The 27,297-nt window shown below is 46.4% G+C and overlaps 1 long non-coding RNA gene across 7 annotated transcripts in view; it reads right to left on the bottom strand.

The window, feature by feature from the left end:
* Positions 1 to 508: 508 nt before the first annotated feature.
* Positions 509 to 27,297, bottom strand: part of LOC139358704 (uncharacterized) — a 37,089-nt gene continuing 10,300 nt past the window's right edge. The window contains exons 2-4 of one of the 7 annotated variants that reach the window (XR_011614042.1): positions 18,186 to 19,889; positions 12,960 to 13,167; positions 509 to 4,219 (exon numbers count right to left, since the gene is read on the bottom strand). This is a non-coding gene — a long non-coding RNA (uncharacterized lncRNA). Of the gene's footprint in view, positions 4,220 to 12,959; positions 13,168 to 13,309; positions 15,033 to 16,510; positions 16,609 to 18,185; positions 20,762 to 27,297 lie in introns of those variants that run through there. The other 6 variants (XR_011614044.1, XR_011614043.1, XR_011614041.1 and 3 more) reach the window with 6 other exon arrangements.

Below are 27,297 nucleotides of genomic sequence, written 5' to 3'. Positions count from 1 at the left end.
CAGACGCAGTGAAGGTCACACTGTGCCCAGGAGACTTTCTTGGTCACAGAACGCTGGCCTTGCCCACACCTTAGAAGCTATGTTAATGAAGGAAGATGTTTCTTATGTTTTCTTCTTTTTTGTTTTTTGTTTTTTTTTGGACAGGGTCTCGCTCTGTCACCTAGGCTGGAGTGCAGTGGCACAGTCTCAGCTCACTGCAACCTCCATCTCCTGGGTTCAAGCAATTCTCCTGCCTTAGCCTCCCAAGTAGCTGGGATTATAGGTACCACTACCACCACCGACTAATTTTGTATTTTTAGTAGAGATGGGGTTTCACCATGTTGGCCAGGCTGGTCTAGAGCTCCTGACCTCAGGTGATCCACCTGCCTCGGCCCAAAGTGCTGGGATTACAGGTGTGAGCCACCGAGCCTGGACTTCTTATGATTTTTTTGAAGTCTCAGTTTAAAACTGTAAGAACTTGACAGGCTGGGCATGGTGGCTCACGCTTGTAATCCCAACACTTTGGGAGGCTGAGGCAGGCGGATTACTTGAGCTCAGGAGTTTAAGGCCAGCCTGGGCAACATAACCAAACCCTGTCTCTACAAAAGATACAAAACTTGGCAGGGCGTGGTGGTGCATGCCTGTAGTCCCAGCTTCTTGGGGGCTGAGGTGTTCACTTGAGCCTGGGAGGTCGAAGCTGCAGTGAGCCATGTTCGCAACACTGCACTCCAGCCTGGGTGACAAAGCAAGACACTCTATCAAAAACAAAAACAAAAAACTTTATGAGCAGAGAGTGAAGAGTAGTATAAGGTCATGGTTACAAATCCAGGTTTTAGAGTCAGACAAAGGTAGCATCAAACTTTGCTTCCCCTCTAAGATGTGTTTCTTCATAGCACTCTACTGATACCCTTCTTCGATGGCCCCAGCTAGCATTATCACCTCCAGCTCTTCCCTAGCTGTGTAACTCCACAACCCTACTCTAGATTATAGATGGCTCACAGTGGGAGCCCACTCTTAGAGGCTTAGGCTGGGTTCCCCAGAAGCAGAGACTGAGGCAGGAATTCCCATGCAATTGATTTATTGAGGGAGGCCCTAGGGAGAAACTTTTGAGGAAGTGAGGAAAGCAGAACAGCACCAGGGAAGGAGCTGAGCAAACATGTGCTTTCAGGTGAGGCCTGACCACAGTCTAATTCCAAGGGGAGCGCTGCAGTGTTGGTCCCACCGTGAGGTCAGAGGCTGGCTTTTATGCTGCACCCCATTAGTCAGTCACTGGCCTTGGGCCACCCCGGCTGTGTGTGTAACCTCTCAGACACCCAGCAGAGACAACTGTACCTACGACAGAGACACCAGCACCCACCAGAGACAATACCCACCAATGACAACAGCACCCACCACAGAGACAACAGCACCCCCTCAGAGACAACAGAACCCACCAGAGACACACCCACCACAGAGACAACACCCACCACAGAGACAACACCCACCACAGAGACAGCAGCACCCACCTCAGAGACAATAGCACCCACCACAGAGACAACAGCACCCATCTCAGAGACAACAGCACCCACCAGAGGCAATAGCACCAACCAGAGGCAACAGCACCCACCACAGAGATAACAGCACCCACCAGAGACAACAGCACCCACCACAGAGACAACAGCACCCACCAGAGACAACAGCACCCACCACAGAGACAACAGCACCCACCAGAGACAACAGCACCCACCACAGAGACAACAGCACCCACCACAGAGACAACAGCACCCACCAGAAGCAACAGCACCCACCAGAGACAACAGCACCCACCAGAGACAACAGCACCCACCACAGAGACAACAGCACCCACCAGAGACAACAGCACCCACCACAGAGACAACAGCACCCACCACAGAGACAACACTCACCACAGAGACAACAGCTCCCACCACAGAGACAACAGCACCCACCACAGAGACAACAGCACCCACCAGAGACAACACCCACGACAGAGACAACAGCACCCACCACAGAGACAACACTCACCACAGAGACAACAGCTCCCACCACAGAGACAACAGCTCCCACCAGAGACAACAGCACCCACCACAGAGACAACAGCACCCACCTCAGAGACAACAGCACCCACCACAGAGACAACAGCACCCACCACAGACACAACAGCACCCACCACAGAGACAACAGCTCCCACCAGAGACAACAGCTCCCACCACAGAGACAACAGCACCCACCTCAGAGACAACAGCACCCACCACAGAGACAACAGCACCCACCACAGACACAACAGCACCCACCACAGAGACAACAGCTCCCACCACAGACACAACAGCACCCACCACAGAGACAACAATACCCACCTCAGAGACAATAGCACTCACCCCAGAGACAACAGCACCCACCACAGAGACAACAGCTCCCACCACAGAGAAACAGCTCCCACCAGAGAGACAACAGCTCCCACCAGAGAGACAACACCCACCTCAGAGACAACAGCACTCACCACAGAGACAACAGCTCCCACCTCAGAGACAGCACCACCCACCTCAGAGACAACAGCACCCACCGAAGAGACAGTAGCACCTCCCTCAGAGAAATATTCTTTGAGGGTTTTTTTTTTTTAAGAGAGAGAGGGTTTTAAGAGAGACAGGGTTTCGCTTTGTCCCCAGGCTGCACTGCAGTGGCCTAATCGTAGCCTTGAACCCCCGGGTTCAAGTGATCCTCCTGCCTCAGCTGCCGGAGTGCTGGACTACAGGAGTGCACCACTATGCCTGGATTTTTTTTTTCTTCTAATTTTAGTAGAGATGGGGTCTTGCCATGTTACCCAGGCTGGTCTCAAACTCTTGACTTAAGCGATCTTTCCTTCTTGACCTCCCAAACTGCTGGGAATACAGGCATGAGCCACTGTGCCCAGCCCATAAAGAAGTATTCTAAGCAAAATATGGGGATAGGGTTGGACCAGTATGATGATGGGAAAGAATTAGAGAAAAATGTGAACTTGGATATGTCTTCACCAAGCTTAATCTGAAAATAATCTATTTTACTATTTTATGTCTGTGATGTTTCTCTGGTTCAATTAAAATGTGCTTTGCCTTTTTATTTGAGACAGGATTTCACTCCCATTACCCAGGCTGGAGTGCAATCGCACGATCTCAGCTCACTGCAACCTCTGCCTCCCAGGCTTGAGTGATCTTCCCAGCTCATCCTTCCGAGTAGCTGGGATCACAGGCCTGGGCCACCACGCATATAATTTTTTTAATTTTTCTGTAGAGACAGGGTTTCACCATGTTGCCCAAGCTGGTCTAACACCCCTGGGCTCAAGTCATCTACCTGCCTTGGCCTCTCAAAGTGCTGGGATTACAGGCATAAGCAGTGCCCCCGGCCTCTCTTTCTTTTAAACATGGTCTCTGTTTATTTCCCAGGCTGGAGTATAGTGGTTCAATCACAGCTCATTGCAGCCTCAAACTCTTGGGTTCAAGAGATCCTCTGCCTCAGCCTCCTGAGTAGCTGAGACTACAGATGCACCTGGTTAATTTTTTAATTTTTTTGTAGAGATGGGGGTCTCTCCATGTTGACCAGGCTAGTTTTGAACTCCTGGCTTCAAGTGATCCTTCTGTGTTGGCCTCCCAAAGTGATGGGATTACAGGCGTCAGTCACTGCACTCGGTTGCTCAGGTTTCGTATAGCAAGCGTTTGCTTCAGCCTGTTTGATTAGGTTTCTGTCCCTTGCCTAGACTTTCTTTCTAGAGGTGCTAAATCAGTAGCAAACACTTATTTGTCAGGAACAGTAGCACATGCATGACATGTACACTTGCCTTCATCTTCAGAACGATCCTGTCTTTGCTACACAAGAGGAAACGGAAAGTCAGGAAGATTGAGTAACTTGCCCAAAGTCACCCAACAACAAGCACTAACTCAGGCCTGTCTGATTTGGCACACAGTGGCTCAAAATCACCTTGCAATGGCTGGAAAGTTAATCTTCAGATTTACAGTGAGGCAATCTTTTTAAGTGCAAAGCTGTAGGAATGTTTATAAAACAAATGTCAAACATTTATACAATGTTTGAAAGTGGCAAAAGTTGATCCTCATTGGGGAAACCCTGGGTGTGTGTTACCAGGTTGTTTTGGGGAACTGCTGACTAGAATCATCGTATGTGCAGTGAAGACCATTGACCACTAGATGGCCCTGCAGCTCTTTGCGGTGCCATCGCCAATCGCATGGGCCGGTTGGTTCCCAGGGGCCAAACCCTATGAAAGCAGAGAAATGAGAAAAATAAGCACAATGTAGGGCATTTTTCAAAAACCGTAACGTACTAAATTTAAAAGTCCATCCAATATTCTGAGATCATGTTCTTCCTACTTTTTGTGGTAACAGATGATCGCTCCTCGCCAAATATTCTTTCTTGGCAAAAACTGACCTAGTTTTGGACACATTTCCCCTCCCCACTTTTAAAAAGTGGGATTGTGAATTGCAAAAGCCTGGGATTGGTAAAAATACGAGCTTCTCATAAAAAGTGGCTGGGCGTGGTGACTGACGCCTGTAATCCCAACACTTTGGGAAGCCGAGACGGGCAGATCGCCTGAAATTGGGAGTTTGAGACCAGCCTGGCCAGCATGGTGAAACCCCATCTCTACTAAAAATACAGAAAATTATCCGGGCATGGTGGCAGGCGCCTGTAATCCCAGCTACTCAGGAAGCTGAGGCAGTAGAATTGCTAGCACCCGGGAGGCGGAGGTTGTAGTGAGCCGAGATTGTGCGGTTGAACTCCAGCCTGGGCAACAGAGCGAGACTCCATCTCAAAAAAAAAAAAAAAAAAAGGCCAGGCACCGTGGCTCACACCTATAATCCCAGCACTTTGGGAGGCTGAGGCGGGCGGATCACAAGGTCAGCAGATCAAGGCCATCCTGGCTAACATGGTGAGACCATGTCTCTACTAAAAATACAAAAAAATTAGCCAGGTGTGGTGGTGGGCGCCTGTAGTCCCAGCTACTCGGAAGGCTGAGGCAGGAGAATGGTGTGAACCCGGGAGGTGGAGCTTGCAGTGAGCCGAGATCGCACCACTGCACTCCAACCTGGGCAACAGAGTGAGACACTGTCTCAAAAAAAAAAAAAAAAAAAAAAAAAGAAATGTAAGAAAAAAGTAATAAAAATAAATAAGACCAGGTACAGTGGCTCAGGCCTGTAAACCCAGCACTTTGGAAGGCCAAAGTGGGCAGATCACTTGAGATCAGGAGTGGAAGACCAGCCTGGCCAACATTGTGAAACCCTGTTTCTACTAAAAATACCGAAATTAGCTGAGTGTGGTGGCACATGCCTGTAATACCAGCTACTGTGGAGGCTGAGGCAGGAGAATCGCTTGAACCTGGGAGGCAGAGGCTGCAGTGAACTGAGATGGTGACACTGCACTCCAGACTGGGCAACAGAGTGAGACTCTGTCTCAAAATAAATAAAAATACATACATACATACATACATACATACATACATACATACATACAAGATGAGGTGTGTTGGGCCAGGCGCAGTGGCTCACGCCTGTAATCCTAGCACTTTGGGAGGCCAAGGTAAGTGGATCACCTGAGGTCAGGAGTTTGAGACCAGCCAAGCCAACATGGAGAAACACTGTTTCTACTAAAAACACAAAACTTAGCTGGAAGCGGTGACAGGCGCCTGTAATCCAAGCTACTCAGGAGACTGAGGCAGGAGAATTGCTTGAACCCGGGAGGCAGAGGCTGCAGTGAGCCAAGATCAAGCCACTGCACTCCATCCTGGGCAACAGAGCAAGGCTCAGTCTCAAGAAAAAGAAAAATTAAAAAAAAAAAGGAAAGTAAGTGTTGGGCAAGAGATCAGAAGCCAGGGATGAGCATCTGAGAGCAAGCGTGACTGGCCACTAGGTTCAGGAAGCAGTGCCCGAAAGATTCCCAGAGATGGAGCAGGAGAATTTTGGAGGGTGCCGCTTGTGGTGCCTGGAATTCGTAACCTCACATGCACAGAGTAGCAAGAAAAGAGGCTGGCCCTAGTACTGTGGCTTACTTAGAGACAGTGGGGAAGATGGAGGAGAATGTCCCCTGCTTGGTACAACTCTCCCCCAATCCTACCATTTCTCTCCTGCCTCCTCCCTCTAGGTGTCCTGAGCCCCAAAACTAACCCTGGTTTTCCTAAATAAGAAATAAGCATGCAAAATAGTTCAGTAGCCAAAGCAATTTGATCATTCCAATTCCAGGTTTCCATTTTTCAACTATATTTTGTTTGTTCATTTATTTATTTATTTTGAGATGGAGTCTCACTCTGTCGCCCAGGCAGGAGTGCAATGGCGCAATCTCGGCTCACTGCAACCTCCACCTCCTGGGTTCAAGCAATCAATTCTCTTGCCTCAGGTTCCCCGAGTAGCTGGGACTTCAGGCGTGTGCCACCACACCTGGCTAATTTTTGTATTTTTAGGAGAGACAGGGTTTCGCCATGTTGGCCAGGATGGTCTCAAACTCTTGACCTCAGGTGATCCACCTGCCTCGGCCTCTCAAAGTGCTGGGATTACAGGCGTGAGCCACCTCACCTGACCCTATATTTTGTTTTATTTAAGGAGCATGTGCATGGAGTTTGGTCAAGGCAGGTTTTAAAAACTGACAACAAAACCAGCTTGCCTTCTCCATCCCTGTCCTCTCCTCAGTCTTATGTCTCAGAGGCAACCTCTGCTATGACTTCTTGTTACTTCATGCTTTTATCACCCTTCTTCTTTTCTTTTTTTCTTTTTTCCTTTTTTTTTGAGACAAAGTCTCACTCTGTCACCCAGGCTGGAGAGAAGCTGCACAATCACGGCTCATTGCAGCCTTGACCCCTTGGGTTCAAGCAATCCTCCAACCTCAGCCTCCCAAGGAGCTGGGGCTACAGGCATGTGTCACCACACTTGTCTAATTTGTTTTAATTTTTTATAGCAACATGGTTTCTCAGTGTTGCCCAGGCTAGTCTCAAATTCCTGGGCTCAAGAGATCCACCCACCCCAGCCTCCCAAAGTGCTGAGATTACGGGCATGAACCACCATGCCCATCCACCATTCTTCCTCTTCTTCTTTTTTTTTTTTTTTTTTGAGACAGAGTTTCGCTTTTGTTGCCCAGGCTGGAGTGCAATGGTGCAATCTTGGCTCACTGCAACTTCCACCTCCTGGGTTCAAGCAATTCTCCTGCGTCAGCCTCCCGAGTACCTGGGATTACAGGCATGCGCCACCATGGCTGGCTAATTTTTTTTTTATACTTTAAGTTCTAGGGTACATGTGCACAACATGCAGGTTTATTACATATGTATACATGTGCCATGTTGGTGTGCCACACCCATTAACTTGTCATTTACATTAGGTATATCTCCTAATGCTATCCCTCTCCCCTCCCCCCACCCCACGACAGGCCCCAGTGTGTGATGTTCCCCACCCTGAGTCCAAGTGTTCTCATTGTTCAATTCCCACCTATGAGTGAGAACATGTGGTGTTTGTGTTTGGTTTTCTTTTTTTTTTTTTTTTTTTTTTGAGACGGAGTCTGGCTCTGTCACCCAGGCTGGAGTGCAGTGGCGCGATCTCGGCTCACTGCAAGCTCCGCCTCCCGGGTTTACGCCATTCTCCTGCCTCAGCCTCCCGAGTAGCTGGGACTACAGGCGCCCGCCACCTCGCCCGGCTAGTTTTTTTTTTTTTTGTATTTTTTAGTAGAGACGGGGTTTCACCGTGTTAGCCAGGATGGTCTCGATCTCCTGACCTCGTGATCCGCCCGTCTCGGCCTCCCAAAGTGCTGGGATTACAGGCTTGAGCCACCGCGCCCGGCCGCGGTGTTTGGTTTTCTGTCCTTGCAATAGTTTGCTCAGAATGATGGTTTCCAGCTTCATCCACGTCCCTACAAAGGACATGAACTCATCCTTTTTTATTGCTGCATAGTGTTCCATGGTGTATATGTGCCACATTTTCTTAAACCAGTCTATCATTGATGGACATTTGGGTTGGTTCCAAGTCTTTGCTATTGTGAATAGTGCTGCAGTAAACATACACGTGCATGTGTCTTTATAGCAGCATGACTTATAATCCTTTGGGTATATACCCAGTAATAGGATGGCTGGGTCAAATGGTATTTCTAGTTCTAGATCCTTGGGGAATCGCCACACTGTTTTCCACAATGGTTGAACTAGTTTACAATCCCACCAACAGTGTAAAAGGGTTCCTCTTTCTCCACATCCTCTCTAGCACCTGTAACAGCAGGACTTTTTAATGATCGCCATTCTAACTGGTGTGAGATGGTATCTCATTGTGGTTTTGATTTGCATTTCTCTGATGGCCAGTGATGATGAGCACTTTTTCATGTGTCTGTTGGCTGCATAAATGTCTTCTTTTGAGAAGTGTCTGTTCATATACTTCGCCCACTTTTTGATGGGGTTGTTTTATTTTTTCTTGTAAATTTAAGCAAATTTACAAGTTCTTTGTAGATTCTGGATATTAGCCCTTTGTTAGATGAGTAGATTGTAAAAATTTTCTCCCATTCTATAGGTCGTCTGTTCACTCTGATGGTAGTTTCTTTTGCTGTGCAGAAGCTCTTTAGTTTAATTAGATCCCATTTGTCAATTTTGGCTTTTGTCACCATTGCTTTTGGTGTTTTAGTCATGAAGTTCTTGCCCATGCCTATGTCCTGAATGGTACTACCTAGGTTTTCTTCTAGGATTTTTATGGTTTTAGGTCTAACATTTAAGTCTTTAATCCATCTTGAATTAATTTTTGTATAAGGTGTAAGGAAGGGGTCCAATTTCAGCTTTCTACATATGGCTACACGGCTAGCTAATTTTGTATTTTTAGTAGAGATGGCGTTTCTCCATATTGGTCAGGCTGGTCTTGAACCAGCCTCAGGTGATCCGCCTGCCTCGGCCTCCTAAAGTGCTGGGATTACAGGCGTGAGCCACCATGTCCAGCTGCCACCATTCTTCTAAACAATGTCTACTTTGCTTTATCTCGATTTATCAGTTTTTTACTTTATTCATTAATTTCCAAATGAGTGATGTTCTTTTTACCACCACTCCCACCTTCCCCCTTCTCCCAATATATTTTGTCACTATTTTTATTAAACGAATACAACAGGCACACTATTGTGATTATGTAATTATTATTCACAGCTGAGACACATAGTATATAGTGATTACACTTTCATTCTTTTATAACGTTTTGTTTTTCCTGTAACTTCTTTTAAAAATAGAGATGGGGGCTGGGCGTGGGGCGGGGGAAATCTTATTGTGTTGGCCAGGCTGGCCTCGAACTCCTGGCCTCACCCAAGCCTCCCACCTTAGCCTCCCAAAGTGCTGGAATTACAAGTGTGAGCCACCACACGAAGCCTGTTTAACCTGCCTCATTTTCTTCATTTCTTTACTTTTTAAACATATACCTATTGCTATTTTTTTTTTTTTAATTGTGTCTGTGGGTGTCTTTTTTTTTTTTTTTTTGTGAGATGGAGTCTCGCTCTGTCACTCAGTCTAGAGTGTAGTGATCATGGTTCACTGTAGCCCTGACCTCCTGGGCTCAAGCAATCCTCCTAGCTCAGCCTCCCAAGTAGCTGGGATTACAGGTGCGCACCACCATGCCCAGCTAATTTTTTTACTTTTTGTAGAAATGAGGTCTTACTATGATTAGCTCAGCCTGGTCTCGAACTCCTGGACTCAAGTGATCCTCCCACTTCAGCCTCCCAAAGTGCCAGGATTACAGGCTTGAGCCATCACACCAGCCCTGAAGAAATTCTTTTATTTTTTTTTTTTTTTTTGAGACGGAGTCTCGCTCTGCCACCCAGGCTGGAGTGCAGTGGCCGGATCTCAGCTCACTGCAAGCTCCGCCTCCCGGGTTCACGCCATTCTCCTGCCTCAGCCTCCCAAGTAGCTGGGACTACAGGCGCCCGCCACCTCGCCCGGCTAGTTTTTTGTATTTTTTAGTAGAGATGGGGTTTCACCGTGTCAGCCAGGATGGTCTCAATCTCCTGACCTCGTGATCCGCCCGTCTCGGTCTCCCAAAGTGCTGGGATTACAGGCTTGAGCCACCGCGCCCGGCCAAGAAATTCTTTATCCTGACAGTGTGTTTGACCGAGTTGAGAATGAGGGAAATAGGAATCTGATGGGAAGTTCTCTATTTATATGTGAAGGGCTTATTAATTGCTTGATTTTTCCTGTAAAATGATCAGGGGGAAACTTGCTTTTTCCTTTGATGACTCCGAAAATGAGAGTGTGTGGGAATCATTTATCTGAGACAACTCAGGTTTTCTAGAGAAGAACCTTCAATCTCCTGTCTGGGCACAAACTTTCTGGGAGTAGGAGAAATGAAGGGGACTGGAAGTCTTTGGGGTTTTTGTTTGTTTGTTTGTTTGTTTATTGAGACAGAGTCTGGCTCTGTTGCCCAGGCTGGATTGCAGTGGCGCAATCTTTTTTTTTTCGAGACGGAGTCTCACTCTGTCACCCAGGCTAGAGTGCAGTGGTGCCAGTGGCACAATCTTGACTCACTGCAACCTCTGCCTCCTGGGCTTAAGTGATCCTCCCACCTTAACCTCCCAAGTACCTGGGACTACAGGTGTGCCGCCATGCCCAGGTAATTTTTAAATTTTTTCTAGAGGTGAGGTCTCACCATGTTGCCCAGGCTGGTCTTGAACTCCTGGGCTCAAGTGATCCTCCCGCCTCGTCCTCCCTAAGTGCTGGGATTACAGGTGTGAGCTGCTGCACCCAACCTTATTATATAGACTTTCCATAAAAGTTCTTAGTTCTGAGTCTTATCTCAATTCCCTGCCATGCCTGGGATACCTAAATCTGGAGCTTCTTAGGTTCAATTTTTCCAGATTCCAAATTTAACTCCACAGGTGAGGGTTCTAGGGAACCAAGTGACAGACAGAGATCTGTTCTCTTTTTACCAGACAGGTCATCCTAGTTTATCCCTTAATGACAATAGGACTTTCTTATAGAAAGTCTCAAACATAGGGTTACCAGATTTAATAAGTAAAAATACAAAATGCCTGGTTAAATTTGAATTTCAGATAAACAATGCAATACATCGGGCATACTTATACTAAAAGTAATTTGTTTCTTTGAAATTCATATTTGACCCATAGCCTGCATTTTATTATTTATTTTTATTTAATTAATTAATTGTTTTGAGATGGAGTCTCACTCTGTTGTGCAGGCTGGAGTACAGTGATGTGATCTCGGGTCACTGTAACCTCTGTCTCCCGGGTTCAAGTGATTCTCCTGTCTCAGGCCCCTGAGTAGCTGGGACTACAGGTGCATGCCACCACACCCAGCTAATTTTTGTTATTTTTAGTAGAGAACAGGGTTTCACTATGTTGGCCAGGCTGGTCTCGAACTCTTGACCTCAGGTTATCCACCCGCCTTGGCCTCCCAAAGTGCTGGGATTACAGGTGTGAGCCACCACACCCAGCCCACTGTTCTAATTTCTACCACCATAGTGTACTCTAGCCTGTTCTCAAACTTCATATACCTAGGCTCATAGATCATACTCTTGTATCCGGCTTCTCTCATTTAATATAATGTTTAGTTTTTTTTTTTTTTTGTGTGTGTGTGTGTGTGTGTGTGTGTGTGTGTGTGTGTAACTGAGGGGAAATTCATGTAACATAAAACAAATTGCTGTAAAGTGAACAATTTGGTGGCATTTAGTACATTCACAATCCGGCACAACCACCATTTCTGTCTAGTTCCAAAACATTTTCATTACCCCCAAAAGAGTCCTCATTCCTGTGAAGCACTCAGCATTCTCCCCACCCCCAGCACCTGGCAACCACTAATCTGCTGTCTGTCTAACCTTTTCTTCTTATGGTTCATCAGTTCTTTACTGTCTGGTAAAATCCCACAAGCAGAGAAGGATTATTTCAAAAGGGCTCCAAGAAAGGAAAGCCAGGGGAACAAAAGCAGCACCAGGTAAAGTAAAATTCGGCCAGATGATCAAGCCTCAAAGAAGGAAAACATTCCTAACCCCAAGATGGAGTCTACTCTTCATCTTAGGCAGAAGGTTCCTATTCAAACCAGTCTTGAAAGCTGCCCTGGTGCTATCTACGTGAGCAGTGTTTAATTTTGTATCAACAAAGCACAATTCAGTGGCAATGTTGAAAGAGAAAAAGCCGCACAGCTGGCTTTCTCTGCAAATGGCATTGACATAAAGACCAAAGTAAATGTTAGCATCCTGGAAACAGCAGCAGGTGTCTTAAGTAGAACAGCAGGTACTGGGGAGAACTGTGGCCACCTGCTAAGTAGCATCTACTCAGAATTCATTTGAAACAATCATAAAAGTTGTAATTTCAGACTTCTGGATGCATTTGATCATGGATCTTTTTGCTGTGTCTTTCTTTGCATTGCTGGGGATTGCTGGACAATTTCTGATGTTTTCTAGACAGGTTCTTGCCCACCACCATATGTTTAGCACCCAGTACCTAGTGTGATGTTTGCCACATAGGTGAACAATAAACATTTTTCGGGGTGAATGAATGAGCAAACCATCTGGGGCACTGACTCAAAAAGTGGAATCATAAAATCACTGCAGTTTAGACTTAGGGGAGAACTAAAGAGAAGGAAAAACAAGCTAATAAATGAATTCCAGGGTGGGCGAGGTGACATACACCTGTAATTCCAGCACTTTGGGAGGCTGAGGCAGGCAGATCACTTGAGGCCAGGAGTTTGAGACCAGCCTGGCCAACATGGTGAAACTCCGTCTCTACTAAAAATACAAAAATTAGCTGGGCATGGTGGCAGGCGCCTGTAATCCCAGCTATCTGGGAGGCTGAGGTGCAAGAATCGCTTGAATCAGGGAGGTGGAGGCTACAGTGAGCCGAGATTGCACCACTGCACTCCAGTCTGGGCAACAGAGCAAGACTCTCTCTCAAAACAAACAAACAAACAAAAAACCCAAAAAAACAAAAAGCCAAGAACTCCTGCGAGGGACTGTGCAAGGTGGTTTACATGCATGACTCCCTTTAAGCCTCACAATTACCTTCAAGGTTATCATGATGCCAGTTTTACAGATGAGGAAACTGATGGTCACAGAGGCTGTCTCCCAGAATGCCAAGTCGAAACCTTTCACTTGGAAGCTGAGGAACTTCAGGCCCAAAGCTCTCAGGGGTCTTGAACTAGTCGACAGAGCTAGCCTCGTTACCAGCCCACTCAGGATGTTTCCAGTTCTGCTTTTGGCCGAAGGCACACTGTAATGATTCCAGAAGCAATATGACCATCAATGTCCAAGGAACAGAAAGTTTCCAAAAGCAAAGTGTTTGTCTATTAAAACAGGATGGGGACATTAAGACTCCTCGGCAGGTTTTAGGCAAATAAGCCTTTACAGGTTACCCAAGGTGGCTTCATGTCTCGAGGTCTCAGGAGATAGACATGGATGAGCAGCAGTAGGTCAGAGGTTCAGGTGCTAGACAGGCCTGGTGCTGGAGCCATGGGGATTTGCCAGCAGGTCCTGGCTGCGTCACTTTTAACCTTTCTGTGCCTCAGATGAGCAACTGATTAGGGATGTACTGAGTCCCTGCCAGGTGCTCTGCCAAAGATGACAAATTTGGCCAATAATAGTTACTGAGGGCTATCAAGTGGCTTATAACCTTTGAGAGTTACAAAGGTACATACATAAGATCCAGTCCCTATTAGCTAGGTGTGGTGGTACATGTCTGTTGTCTCAGCTACTCAGGAGGCTGAGGCAGGAGGATCATATGAGCCTGAGAGGTGGAGACTGCAATAAGCCATGATCACACCACTGCACTCCAGCATAGGCGAGAATGAGATCCTGTCTCAAAAAAAAACAAAAAACAAAAAACAAACAAACAAAAAAATCCAGTCCCTGCTTTTTTCTCTAATTGGGTAACAAATCATCCTGCTTTGCTGGAACTGTCCCAGTTTAAGCACTGAAAATCCCCCATCCCAGGAAACCCCTCAGTCCTGGGCACACAAGGCCAATTGGTCCCCGTGGAAGGTCTTGATGGGAAGGGGAAGGGAAACCACACAGGAGCTAATGATGAACACCAACCAGCTGGGGACATGTGACGCCACATCTAATATAGAGGCCCCCAAGGGACTCAGGACAGCAGTGCTATACACACCACATCAGACCCTGCAGCAAAAGGAAACACCAAGAGTACTGATCTTTCTTTGTTTAAAAATGTGATATTTTGGGCCAGGTGCAATGGCTCACACTTGGGAGGCTGACATGGGAGGATCACTTGAGCCCAGGCTGCCTCCCAAAGTGCTGAGATTACAAGCGTGAACCACCATGCCCAGCCCAAAGCAGTTTTTTTTTTATTGTTGTTTTTGAGGCGGAGTTTCACTCTTGTTGCCCAGGCTGGAGTGCAATGGCACAATCTTGGCTCACTGCAATCTCCGCCTCCCGAATTCAAGCAATTCTCCTGCCTCAGACTCCCCAGTAGCTGGAATTACAGGCATGCACCGCCACACCCAGCTAATTTTGTATTTTTAGTAGAGACGGGGTTTCTCCATGTTGGTCCGGCTGGTCTCAAACTCCCGACCTCAGGTGATCCACCTGCCTCGGCCTCCCAAAGTGCTGGGATTATAGACATGAGGAGCCATGCCCGGCCAGCAGTTTTTAAATCTCGTGTATGACAGTTACTTCTGTGTCAGACACACATAGTCATGTGTGCATGTCCTCCTGGATTGTGGGTTCTTTGAAACAAAGTTCATGTGTAAATACCATTTTATCATCCATAGAACTAGTGCAAAGCCTCCAAATGTGCCAGGCATTCAGTGAATATTTGGAGAATTTGAGAATCAACAATAATTCCTAAGATATATTGAGTACCAGCCCTGAACTAAGCTTTAACTTTTAGATGTTAACTCGAATTTCTTTTCTTTTTTATTTTTTTAAGTCTGTTGGCTGGACACGGTGGCTCACGCCTGTAATCCCAGCACTTTGGGAGGCCAAGGTGGGTAGATCACGAGGTCAGGAGATTAAGACCACTCTGGCTAACACGGTGAAACCCTGTCTCTACTAAAAAAGAAAAAAAAGAAAAAAAATTAGCCAGGCGTGGTGGCGGGCACCTGTAGTCCCAGCTACTCAGGAGGCTGAGGCAGGAGAATGGCATGAACCCAGGAGGCGGAACTTGCAGTGAGCCGAGATCGCGCCACTGCACTCCAGCCTAGGCGACAGAGCAAGACTCCATCTCAAAAAAAAAAAAAAGTTTGTTAACTTGCTATATAGTTGAATCTCAATTTTCCCACCAAAAAAGTTAAGTGAAAGAAAAACGCAGCCAGGCAAAATGGCTCATGCCTATAATCCCAGCTACTCAGGAGACTGAGGCTGGAGGAGCTTGTGGCCAGGAGTTCAGACCAGCTTGGGCAACATAGTAAGACCCCGTCTAAAAAATTAGCTGGGCATGCATGGTGGCTGTGCCTATAGTCCTAGCAACTTGGGAGGCTGAGGTGGGAGGATCACATGAGTCCAGGAATCTGAGGCTGCAGTGAGCTATGATGGCGCCACTGCACTCCAGCCTGGACAACAGAGCAAGACCTTGTCTCTAAATAATAATAATAATAATTTAAAATTTAAAAAGGAAAAAACTGTCGTAGCATGATGGTATATTCTAGAATTCTGTGAGTCAGTCCAACTCTAACTTCTTGACAACCCCATGAGGTGGTCTTACTATTATTCCCCATCTCTGACAGGAAAACAGAGGCTCTGAAAAGTGAAGGACTTATTTAGGATCACCAAATTTATAAGTAGTGAAGCTCCTTTTTTTTTTTTTGAGATGCAGTTTCACTCTTGTCGCCCTGGCTGGAGTACAGTGGTGGCACGATCTCAGCTCACTGCAACCTCCACCTCCTGGGTTCAAGCGATTCTCCTGCCTCAGCCTCCCAAGTAGCTGGGATTACAGGCGCACGCCACCATGCCTGGCTAATTTTGTATTTTTAGTAGAGACGGGGTTTCTCCATGTTGGTCAGGCTGGTCTTGAACTCCTGACCTCAAGTTTTCCGCCCACCTCAGCCTCCTAAAGTGTTGGGATTACAGGCGTGAGCCACTGCATTGGCCATTTTTTTTTTTTTTTTTTTTTAAGAGACAGGGTCTTGGCTAGGTGCGGAGGCTCACACCTGTAATCCCAGAACTTTGGGAGGCTGAAGCAGGCAGATCACTTGAGGTTTGAGACTGGCCTGGCCAACATGGTGAAACTGCATCTCTACTAAAAATACAAAAATTAGGCCAGGTGCGGTGGCTCACGCCTGTAATCCCAGCACTTTGGGAGGCCGAGACAGGCGGATCACGAGGTCAGGAGATCGAGACCATCCTGGCCAACATGGTGAAACCCCGTCTCTACTAAAAATACAAAAAAAATTAGCTGGGCGTAGTGGCAGGCACCTGTAGTCCCAGCTACTCAGGAGGCTGAGGCAGGAGAATGGCGTGAACCCGGGAGGCGGAGCTTGCAGTGAGCCGAGATCGTGCCACTGCACTCCAGCCCGGGTGACTGAGCGAGACTCTGTCTCAAAACAAAACAAACAAACAAACAAAAAACACAAAAATTAGCCAGGCGTGGGGGTGCTTACCTGTAGTCCCAGCTACTCAGGAGGCCGAGGCAGGAGAATCACTTGAACCAGGAAGGCAGAGGTTCCAGTGAGCTGAGATTGCGCCACCGCACTCCAGCCTGGGTAACAGAGCAAGACTCCATCTCAGAAAAAAATTTTAAAAAGGGATGGGATCTTGCTCTGTCACTCAGGCTGGAGTGCAGTGGTGTGATCATAGCTCACTGCAGTCTTGAACTCCTGGGCTCAAGTAATCCTCCCAGTCCACCTCAGCCTCCCAAGTAGCTGGGACTACAAGTGCACACCATGCTGCCCAGGTAATTATTTATGTTTTGTAGACATGATGTTTTGCTCTGTTGTCCACTCTGGTCTCCCACTTTGACCTCCGAAAAGTGCTGGAATTGCAGGTACGAGCCACCTTGTCTAGCCATGAAGCTCGTACTGGACCCCAGGCAACTGGATTCTACTCTCTGCATGCCTAACCATCAAGCTGCACTGCCCAAGTCAAACTGACTCTTGCAGCATCAGACCTCAAACATCATCAACTTGGTTTTCTTCACTTCAAAGATGAGGAACAGAGAGGTACAAGTGTTAATAACAGTAGAACTAGGACCAGAGCTCTGGATTCCAGGCTTCCAGTCCAAGGGCACATTCTCATGGTTGTCTCTCAAAGCAAGGCACCCTTGGGGAGCTTGCATGTCCCGCCAGGGCCTTCAGGTGCTATTTACTCAGCTAGGTGTGGACTCTGCCCAGCTTCTGGGCTATTGTTTGCACAGCAAATGTCACCCAGCACCCCCTCCAACCAAGGAATGGGAACAAAGACCGAAAAAACATTATTTTGCTGGTTTCAGACACCTTGACATGAGTTTTCAGTTTCTATCTAATAAAATGCAAATTACTGAAAGAGGGGGTTGCCTGAGAAGTGTCACGTCCTAAAAGCAGTGGACCAGGCCTGGATCTTTTCCATGCCTGGGCAACCTCCAGGACATGGGGCAAGGAATCTAGATTTGAATCCCAGTTCCATGAGCAGGGCATGGTGGCATATATCTGTAGTCCCAGCTACTTGGGAGGCTGAGGTGGGACGATCATGTGAGCCTGGGAAGTAGAGGCTGCAGTGAGCTGTGATCACGCCACTGCACTGCAGCCTGGGCGACAGAGTGAGACCCTGTCTCAAAATAATAATAATAATAATATCCCAGTTCCAACACTGACAATTTCATGGTCATCGACCTAACCTCACAGCACCTCATTCTCCTCTGAGAAAGGCGGCCAATTCCTAACTTATGGGAACCAAAGAGAGAATGGATGCCAAGTGCTCACACAGTGCCTGGCACATGTCCAACACTCGTTAGCTATCCTTCCTAAAGTTGACTTATTTCAGACATCTCATGTACGTCTCTTTGAAAATAAAGGAAGCTTTAAAGTATAGAGGACAAAAACAAGGCTTAGGGTTTTTCCCTACTCTGACTTTACCTGGCTTCTTCCTGGAAAAGGGTTCCAAGAACTTTTAGAAGTAGAAAGTGAACAAACAAGGGAGATTTTAATCTGTAAAAACAATCCTACAGATTCCCTCTTTCTCAGGGAGGCCACTGCCTGCAGCTGGAAGCAAATCCACTTAATCAGTAACTTTAGCTCCCTGATCAGTTTCCAACAAGCAGTTCCTATTCTTGAACCAGGATATGCAAACATGGGCACTTACTGGAAGGGAGGTTTCAGGGCCTCTGGGATTTCGTCAGCTGCTCACTCTCCCAGGAAAACTTGTGGGACCTGTCAAGCCAGCAGCCAAGGACGAAGGCAAGCTGAACATTTCAAGGTCTACTGGGCCTTCCCCCTTTCAGTTTTTAATTCAGGCAGAACACATGGAAGAAATGCCAAGGAGGAAACTGTGGATTTATGGCTGCCAAGCCAAGTGGGGTGCAGAAAGAAAACAAGAGGAAATACAAAAGAATGCCTACCTCATTGTACAAAGTGAGAAGGCAGGACAGGTGCACACAGCACAGCCTTGTCCTATCTCAGGAGCCCTGGGTTCCAGCCCAGCTCCTGATCCCAAGAGATACCTTTCTTGGAACTCCAAGGGAGAGCAGCAACACTGGCCAAGCCCAGAGACCTGAAGTTCATTCCCATTGCTTTAGGCACAGCATCAAAGCAGGGAAGTGGGGGTGGTGAGTGTGTAAAATTTAAGGCCAATTGCAGAGGTGGGGGAAGGATATTCTCTCTCTCTGTCTTTCTCTTTCTCTCTCCTACATACACACACACACACACATACACACACACACACACACATATCCTGCCTCCCATTTTTAAAACAAGTTGTAGATTAAGGTCAGGTGAGGTGACTCAAACCTGTAATCCCAGCAGTTTGGGGGGTCTAGACAGGCGGATCACCTGAGGTCAGGAGTTCGAGACCAGCCTTGCCAACGTGGTGAAACCCCGTCTACTAAAAGTACAAAACTTAGGTGGGCGTGGTGGTTGGTGCCTGTAATCCCAGCTATTCAGGAGGCTGAGGCACAAGAATCACTTGAGCCTGGGAGGCAGAGGTTGCAGTGAGCTGAGATCATACCACTGCACTATAGCCTGGGCAACAGAGCAAGACTCCATCTCAAAAAAGAAAAAAGTTGTTGGTTATAAGAGAAATATTAAGGAAGTATTGAAGGGGCTGGAGCGAAGGTAGGAAAAAGACAAGGGACAAGAGTTAAAATAAGTAGATACAGAAATCTGAAAGGATCAGCCGGGCATAGTGGCTCATACCTGTAATCCCAGCACTTTGGGAGGCTGAGGCGGGTGGATCACCTGAGGTCAGGAGTTTGAAATCAGCCTGGCCAACATAGAAAACCCTGTCTCTACTAAAAATACAAAAAATTAGCCAGGCATGGTGGAAGGCACCTCTAATCCCAGCTACTTGGGAGGCTGAGACAGGAGAATTGCTTAAACCTGGGAGGCAGAGGTTGCAGTGAGCCAAGATCACACCACTGTACTCCAGTCTGGGCAACAGTGCGAGACTCCATCTCAAAAAAAACAAAAAAAAATCTGGAAGGATTTTCTTATACTGCCTTGGGGACAGTAGCAGGTGTTAAAGGCTGAACATATTTTTTTCTTTAGTTTCAAGTCATTTTTAGCACTAGATGAACTGTTATTGCTTTCTTGAGATTCTATCTCAGGTGCAGGTGGCTTCTAGCTTCTTTGTCAGGGAAAAGAGGCATGAAGAAAAGAAGCTAAATTCTGTGCAAATTTCTACTCATCCTTCAAAGTCCATTTGAACATCTCTTCTTTATGAAGCCTTCCCTGGCGGCCCTGGGGAGTTAGGCGTCTTTCTTTTTCCTCGGTACCACCACTTAGGGATGGTTACAGTTACACTGCATTGGAACTGTTTGCATGTCTCTCTCTTCTTCTGGATTCTGGTCCCCTGAGAGCAAGATAAAGGCACCGGTGTTCAGGATAAATGCATGACCCCAAATCCAAGGTTTTCTGGCAGTGGTTATGATCACGATGCTAGAAATATCAGTTTATTGCAGTTGTCATGGCTAATTGTACCCAGCTTCTGCACAACAAATAAAAAAGCACTGAATGCAAATAATACAGCACAGGTGAAAGGTGGTGAATTTCAGGAGAACACTAAGTCTGCACAAAAGCAAATTGTTCTTCTTCTTCTCATGCTGGTACCCGAGAGACTGTGGGACACTCCCTTCTCTCTTGGTCAAGATTAGAGGAGTCCCTTTATTTTTTATTTTTTTTGAGACAGAGTTTCTCTCTTGTTGCCCAGGCTGGAGTGCAGTGGTATGATCTCAGCTCACTGTAATGTCCCTCTCCTGGGTTCAAGCAATTCTCCTGCCTCAGCCTCCTGAGCAGCTGGGATTACAGGCACGTGCCACCACACCTGGCTAAGTTTTTGTATTTTTAGTAGAGACAGGGTTTTGCCATGTTGGCCAGGCTGATCTCAAACTCCTGACTCAGGTGATCCACCTGCCTTGGCCTTCCAAAGTGATGGGATTACAGGTGTGAGCCACTGCACCAGGCCAGAGGAATCCCTTTAGAAAGCTGTGTTTTCGGTTGGGCGTGGTGGCTCACCCCTGTAATCCCAGCACGCTGAGGGGCCAAGGCAGGCAGATCACCTGAGATCAGGAATTTGAGACCAGCCTGGTGAAACCCCATCTCTAAAAAAATACAAAAATTAGCTGGGCGTGGTGGCGTGCACCTGTAATCCCAGCTACTAGGGAGGCTGAGGCAGGAGATTCACTTGAACTCGGGGGACAGAGGTTGTAATGAGCTGAGATCACACCACCACACTCCAGCCTGAGCCAGAAAGCAAAAAAAAAAAAAAAAAAAAGCAAAAAAAAAAAAAGAAAAGAAAAGAAAAAAAGAAAACTGTGTTGTCAGTGATTTTTCCCAAGACTTTTTGTTTTGTTTTGTTTAGACAGCATCTTGCTCTGTTGCTCAGGCTGGAGTGCAGTGGTACAATATCGGCTCACTGCAGTCTCAACCTCCTGGGCTCAAGTCATCCTCCCTCTTCCCACCCCAACCTCCCCGGTAGCTGGGACTACAGGCATTTGTCACCACGCCCAGCTGACTTTTGTATTTTTTGTAAAGACGGGGTTTCACCATGTTGCCTAGGCTGGGCTGGAATGCCTGGGCTCAAGCGATCTGCCTGCCTTGGCCTCTCAAGTACTGGGATTACAGGCATGAGCCACCATACCTGGCCTTCCCCAAGACTTTTAAGTGAAACTTAGAATCAAATAATGCACTTCCAGCAAGCCTGAACAAATCTGATTTCTCAAGACATTACTGAAATACTTCAATTTGAGAAATGTTTATTCTGACCCAAAGCCATACCCAGGGCAGCTGTCTTATTTACCCCTTTATTCTATAAGGTAAGAAAAAAACATACTCACAGAGCCTTAGAGTTGTAAATGCACCTGGTCACCTGGAAGGTGACTCAAAAGAACCCGTGCCCCTCCTCTTGCATATGCCTCTGGATTTTTGGGGAATCTGCATTCATTTCTTTACCCACACTGCCTCTATACAGACCTCCCTTGAGTCAGTGTCTGTTCCAGGCACCTCCACACACTGTTCCCATGTGCTGAGGGGGCCACTGGTGGGCAGGCAGACCTCAAAAACAGTTGGTTGCAGTTGCTATCACTTTCCTTTAGCTATCTAGGCAGTATTTCCTAAAGCGAAGTCAGAGTGGCTCAGGCTAAGATGGGCCGCCCTTGTTCTGGAGCCCGGAACTATAAATTCAACAAGCTCCTTCCTGTGTGCCAGGCACTCTGCTAGGTCGCCTTCACCCACATTCCCACATTTTCCAGTAGAAATGCACAACGGCAATGAAGGGAAAAAAAGGAAGCTCTCAAAGAAGTTAATACTTTGTTCTGGGTTATCTAGCAGAGTAAAGAGCTAACCCACAACTTACAGCTCAAGTTTGGTAGTTAATCTCATAATTTTTAAAAAGTGAAAACAGCCAGGATTTATGCAGTTCCAAGAGCCAGCTGGGTAAAATATAGACCCAACTCTGTTTTGGTGAATGGAGGGGATATGAGAAGAGAAAAACCTCCAAGAACAAAGGAAGAAGTATGATTATGTTTGCCTCAGAGAAAACTGGGGGATAAACCATTCATCTTCCATTCATTCATCTTCCATTCCCAGACCTTATAAGAACAGTCACTGTAACGTGGGGGCTAGAAACATTGGCTTATGAAATAGACAGGCAAAGGTCGGTTTTCAGTTCCACCACATCCTAGCTGAGTAACCCTGGACAAGTTTCTTAACCTCTCCACTACTCCTAGAGGTTACAGATCACTGAAAGTACAGACATTGGCAAATAGTTCTTGGAGACACATTATGGGTCCTAAGGACTATACTATAGTCTATAAGTCTAGAATTTTATGCTGGAAAATACAACTTGTTTTCAAATGGAAAAAGATAAGTGTTTTGTATAAAACAACAGAGTTACATTTTAAGACCAGGCAGGCTAACATAACAAGACCCCTTCTCTACAAAAAATAATAAAAATAAGCCAGTTATAAAGAGAGCTAAATAATAACTAAAGAAGAAAAAATTTAGCCAGGTCTGGTGGTGTGCTTGGGAGGCTGAGGCAGGAGGATCACTAGGGACCAGGAAATCATGACCAACCAGGGCAACATAGCAAGACTTGCGTCTCTACCAAAAACAAAAACAAAACAAAAACAAAACCAAAAAAACTTGTTTTTAATTAGCTGGGCATGGCAGTGTGCTTAGAAGGTTGAGGCGGGAGGATCACTTGAGCCCAGGAGTTTGAGGTTATAGTGAACTATGATTGCACCATTGCACTCCAGCCCAGGCAACAGAACAAGACAGTGTCTCTGAAAATAAAAATAAAACAGCAGAGTCACATTTTCAAATTGCAGATGCCAACCTCTTCTTTCCTGGGCCTGACTGCCTCACACACTTTGTTTAGTATAGAGCACTTCCCCATAAGCCACCAACCCCCAGTTATGGCGTAATTCAAACACTGCCCCTAGAATCTCATGTAGTAGGGTCACAGGTCTGTGCTCAGCAAATGTTTGCTGTCCTCTGCTGGGAATTTTGTTCCAGGTCACACTAACAGGGCAGATACTTGGCAGCCTGTAACTAGGTCCAGCCCACTATTGGTCAGATGGGTATTTTGTTTCCAGTTCGGATGAGGGAGAAACTGGAGAAAGCTTATCCAAGGTCCATCGCTGTGACATTTTTCCTGCTTTGTGGACCCCATTTCTGCTTGTGACCAGTGATCAAATTTTATACATACTTAGACATATTTTGAAGATGTGAGTACCCTACTGTTTCACATAGATCTCTGGGAACTCTCAAACTTCTTTCCTACCAAATTCCTTTTATTTTTATTTTTTAGACAGAGTCTCACTCATTCTGTTGCCCAGGCTGGAGTGCAGTGGCTCGATCTCAGCTCACTGCAACCTCTACCTCCTTAGGTTCAAACAATTCTCCTAACTCAGTCTCCCAAATAGCTGGGATTACAGATGCACAACACCATGCCCAGTTAATTTTTGTATTTTTAGTAGAGATGGGGTTTCACCATGTTGGCCAGGCTGGTCTCCAACTCCTGACCTCAAGTAATTCACCCGCCTTGGCCTCCCAAAGTGCTGGGATTACAGGTGTGAGCCACTGTGCCCAGCCCTTGGCTACCAAATATCTAAAGATGGAAGAAAGGATGAGATTAATGATAGACTAAGAAGAGTTTGGGAATGCTTGTTGGTAATTAGGGTGGACTGTCTTTGGAAATAATAATAGGTAACAGATATGTGTTTTCTCTATTTCATGTGCTGTGTTAAATACATGATCTTATTCAAAGCTCAGCTCTCATTTTGGAGACAAGGAAACTGATGCTCAAAGAGGTTAAGCAACTTGTCCAAGGTTACCTAGCTAGGTGGTGGAGGTGAAAACCTACCTATGCCTGTTGATTTCATAAGCCAATGCTTCTAGCCCCCACGTTACAGTGACTATTCTTCCAAGGTCTGGGAATGGAAGATGAATGAATGGAAGATGAATGGTTTCTCTCCCAGTGTTCTCTGAGGCAAACATAATCATACTTCCTCCCCTGTTCCTGGAGGTTTTTTCTTCTCATATCACCTTTATTCACCAAAACAGAATGGGTCTATATTTTACCCAGTTGGCTCTTGGAACCACATAAATCCTGGCTGTTTTCATGGAAAAAAAAAAAAAAAGGAACAGAAAAAGTACAGCTTGCTATCTTATCCTGCATGAATATCAGATGTGCAAAGTCAGCTATAAATAAGAGGATATTTTGGCCGGGCGCAGTGGCTCGTGCCTGCAATCCCAGTGCTTAGGGAGGCCAAGGTGGGCTGATAACTTAAGGTCAAGAGTTCAAGATCAGCCTCAACAAAGCGAAACCCTGTCTCTACTAAAAATACGAAAAAAAGGCTGGGCGCGGTGGCTCATGCCTGTAATCCCAGCACTTTGGGAGGCTGAGGCAGGTGGATTGTGAGGTCAGGAGATCAAGACCATCCTGGCTAACACGGTGAAACCCCATCTCTACTAAAAATACAAAAAATTAGCCGGGCGTAGTGACGGGCGCCTGTAGTCCCAGCTACTCGGAGGCTGAGGCAGGAGAATGGCATGGACCCGGGAGGCGGAGCTTGCAGTGAGCCGAGATCCGGCCACTGCACTCCAGCCTGGGCGACAAAGTGAGATTCCATCTCAAAAAAAAAAAAAAAAAAAAAAAACGAAAAAAAAAATTAGCCGGGGCCGGGCGCGGTGGCTCAAGCCTGTAATCCCAGCACTTTGGGAGGCCGAGACGGGCGGATCACGAGGTCAGGAGATCGAGACCATCCTGGCTAACACGGTGAAACCCCGTCTCTACTAAAAAATACAAAAAAAAAAAAAAACTAGCCGGGCGAGGTGGCGGGCGCCTGTAGTCCCAGCTACTCGGGAGGCTGAGGCAGGAGAATGGCGTAAACCCGGGAGGTGGGGCTTGCGGTGAGCTGAGATCCGGCCACTGTACTCCAGCCTGGGCGACACAGCGAGACTCCGTCTCAAAAAAAAAAAAAAAAAAAAAAAAAATTAGCCGGGTGTGGTGGCAGGTGCCTCTAGTCTCAGCTACTCGGGAGGCTGAGCCAGCATAATCACTTGAACCCAGGAGGCAGAAGTTGTGGTGAGCTAAGATTGCGCTGCTGCACTCCAGCCTGGGCGACGGAGTAAGACTTTGTCTCAAAAGAAAACAACAAAACAAAAACAAGATATTTTTTAAAATGCTGAGAGTCCCTAGATCATTCTCAGGAAATTCAGTATCCTACAAGCCAGATCATGCACAATTCTCAGCGTCACCTAAAGCCCAAGCCACCTCACCAAAGGGGGAGGAAGGGATCAATTGTAGCCATTTTGGAGTCAAAGCCCCAGGGTGCATGTCTGGGAAGATTGAACTTGAGTAAATTAAGCTCTTCAGATAAATATGGTTTGCTGAAATTAATCATGAAATATTCTGCAAAAGTAGGTGTACTATCCGGAAGCCAATGCAGGATCCTGGAACAGAAAAAGGTCATTAAAGGAAAAACTGGTGAAATCCAAATAAAAACTAGAGTTTAGTTCCTAGCAATGTGTCAGTGTTGGTTTCTCAGTTTTGACAAATGTGCCACAGTGGTGTAAGCTGGTAACGTTAGGGGAAACCGGAACTGGGTGAGGGCATGCCTGATAATTATCTGTGCTAGCTTTGAAACATTTCTGTACATTTGGCTGAGCTCACATCTATAATCCCAGAACTTTGAGAGGTGGGTGGATCATGTGAGGTCAGGAATTCAAGACCAGCCTGGCCAACATGGTGAAACCCCGTCTCTACTAGGAGGTTGCAGTGAGTTGGGATTGTGCCACTGCACTCCAGCCTGGGTGACAGAGCGAGACTGCGTCTCAAAAGAAAAGAAAAAAGAAAAAAAAACTTTTCTGTACATTTAAATTATGCCAAAATAAAAAGTTTAAAATTTCAGTACCAATGAACTGGTTTTCTTTCTTATAGGAATAATGAAGGGGGCTTGCAACACTTAAACTTCTTTCGAGACAGGGTCTCTGTCGCCCAGGTTGGAATGCAGTGGCATGATCACAGCGCACTGCAGCCTCGACTTCCTGGACTCAGGTGTTTTTCCCACCTCAGCCTCCTGAGAAACTGGGACTACAGGTGCACGCCACCATGGCTGGCTAAGTTTTTATATTTTTTGATGGGGTCTCACCACGTTGCCCAGGCTGGTCTTGAGTTCCTGGGTTCAAGGGATCCACCCACCTCAACCTCCCAAAGTGCTGGGATTACAGGCGTGACCCGGCTAAGCTTCTCTCAAACAAGATAAAGCTTGCTTCTCTTGCTACCTTTGAACCTCAGCATAAAGAATAGTTACCAACAATGGAGAGTTTGTGCTTTCTTTAAAAAAAAAAAAAAAGCAAAACCAAATGCAGAGCCAGGTCAGTGCCAAGTGAAAAAGAGCCATGCAATATCTTCACATTTTTTGAATGAATCTTTTCCTTTTGTTGTCATGCCCCTTTAGTGTCATTTTAATTGAATGGGCAAATGAACTGCAGCATTTTGTAGGTGCCAAAGAAGTATTGAATTTCTTAGAACCCAAGTGCACACAAGTGAACTTCAGGAAGTTTTGCAACTTTTTTTCCAGAAAGGGGTGGGCAGCCACAGGACCGAAGGAAACACTCGTCAACATGACCAAGAGGATTTCCTGCCCACATACTCAGCGTCTCAATGTTATATGAACGGTTTGTAGATGTCTTTCTTTAGAAATAACTAATAAAATTGGAAATACGGGATCAATAGTACTAGCAAACCAAAATGACCATCCATTTCTGGAGAATAATGAAGTCCCATGCATTCAAGTTGTTTTCTTTTCTTTTTTTTTTTAAGATCTTTTCTTGGTTATGACGAATGTAACACAATTTTTTTTTTTTTTTTTTTTTTTTGAGATGGAGTCTCGCTCTGTTACCCAGGCTGGAGTGCAGTGGCACGATCTCGGCTCACTGCAACTTCCACCTCCCGGGTTCAAGTGATTCTTCCGCCTCAGCCTCCTGAGTACCTAGGACTACAGGCGCTCGCCACCACGCCCAGCTAATTTTTGCATTTTTAGTAGAGACAGGGTTTCACCATGTTGGCCAGGTTGACCTCATGATCTGCCCACCTTGGCCTCCCAAAGTGCTGGAATTACAGGCATGAGCCACCGTGCCTGGCTGTAACACAATAATTTAAGATGACAACATTAGAGGAAATTAGAACTGAGAAGAGTGTACACAGCATTTTCTGCAAGATTGATTCAACTTTGATTCCATCAGGGAAACAAAAA

The sequence above is a fragment of the Macaca nemestrina genome, chromosome 15 (genome assembly GCF_043159975.1).
Source record: "Macaca nemestrina isolate mMacNem1 chromosome 15, mMacNem.hap1, whole genome shotgun sequence".
Classification (NCBI taxonomy): Eukaryota; Metazoa; Chordata; class Mammalia; order Primates; family Cercopithecidae; genus Macaca; species Macaca nemestrina.
The sequence above is the reverse complement of the archived record's forward strand: the minus strand, read 5'-3'. Positions and strand labels throughout refer to the sequence as shown.